The sequence below is a fragment of the Electrophorus electricus genome, unplaced genomic scaffold (genome assembly GCF_041902795.1).
Source record: "Electrophorus electricus isolate QZ-2024a unplaced genomic scaffold, ASM4190279v1 Scaffold44, whole genome shotgun sequence".
In the NCBI taxonomy this organism is placed as follows: Eukaryota; Metazoa; Chordata; class Actinopteri; order Gymnotiformes; family Gymnotidae; genus Electrophorus; species Electrophorus electricus.
In genome coordinates this window covers 1,193,276-1,194,662 of record NW_027658735.1, presented here as the reverse complement: position 1 = coordinate 1,194,662, position 1,387 = coordinate 1,193,276, and the positions used below count along the sequence as shown (strand labels likewise).

Below are 1,387 nucleotides of genomic sequence, written 5' to 3'. Positions count from 1 at the left end.
CAGTTTACTGAGAAAGACCTGACACTGGGTAATGCCATTGTCTATTCGAAGGCCAAAACAACAACAATCTTGGTTATCAAAGACTCACTCCACCCTGACCACAGCCTCTTCTTTTAGAAGCCATGAGAAAACCACCATCGCAGCTTGAGAGCACAAATCTAGCCTCTTAAGAGGTGTTATGTTCCACAGGCAGATCGATATCTCAATGCGGTCCACATGAAAGCAATTTTCTTTCCATGAGTGCAAATTGCACTTTTAATGCCTGATATTTCAGCCACTCATTTCTCTCACTACATGACAAAACTCTCGAAACTTTTCTCCAAAAGCACTGAATGTTATTCTAACCATTTATGGCCTTTCTCCATTCATGTACACAAAGTCCAGTATGATTCCAAATGTCATCAAAAGATATATCTGTTTGTAGCTGAACAACTTATACAATGCGATCTTTCTTCTTTGTGTCAAATGAACTTAACAATTGAAACATCCAAAACTGGCTGTGTTTCTTGCCAACATACTGGTGTTTGGACATGTGGGATTACTTGCATGTCGCTTTCAATAACTCAGTTGGTAGAGTAGAAGTTAAAACTGTCATCCTTAGGCTGTCGGCTCAACTCCAACTCACACAAACTTTATGTTTTAATGCAGAATCTGTCGTTTTATATGAGCATAAAAAGAGGTTTTTCCCTGATCGGGAATCGAACCCGGGCCGCGGCGGTGAAAGCGCCGAATCCTAACCACTAGACAACCAGGGACAAAGCTGCTGAGTTTACATGACAAGACCATTTTTCAAAGTCTGCACTCCTACTATTCTGACAATGTTTGGATGCATACTGGACTTGGTATGCATGAGTGGAAAAAGGCCATAAAGCGAGTTATTTATCTTTCTCTTTGTTCTACAAAAAAATGAAGTTTGCAAGAGTCAGGGCTCTTTTTTACCATCTGGGAAAAGAGGGAACGCTGGTGTCACTAACACATGGAAAGAGCTGTTATAGTATTCCCCATTTGTCTCCTTAATGTTTCTGACATTTTAGCCACTCATTTCTCTCTCTACATGAAAACACTCTAGAAAACTTTCTCCAAAAAATACGGAATGTTATTCTAAGTACTCAGAAAATAGTCTTTTCCTCCCCCTTCTGACGCATGAACTTATAGACGCCCTTGATTGCACGGTGTCTCTGTAATTGACAGGGGAGAGAGCGTATGCCACTCCCTCTCTCCCTAAGAGTACAGCCAATTATGCTCTTCTAGACTCTCGGCCACAAATGGCTGTGACACCATCAGTTTCAAAGTTAAACACAACTCCTATAGTACTAATAAAAGCTTCACACTCAGCTCAGCTGGGGCATGGCAGACACTGAAGGAAACTCCTCACTTCACTCTCTTC

General features: G+C 41.3%; 1 non-coding gene across 1 annotated transcript; it reads right to left on the bottom strand.

Moving 5' to 3' along the window:
- Positions 1-683: 683 nt before the first annotated feature.
- Positions 684-755, bottom strand: trnae-uuc (transfer RNA glutamic acid (anticodon UUC)). The gene has a single exon. It is a non-coding gene; the product is annotated as a tRNA-Glu (tRNA).
- Positions 756-1,387: the final 632 nt, after the last annotated feature.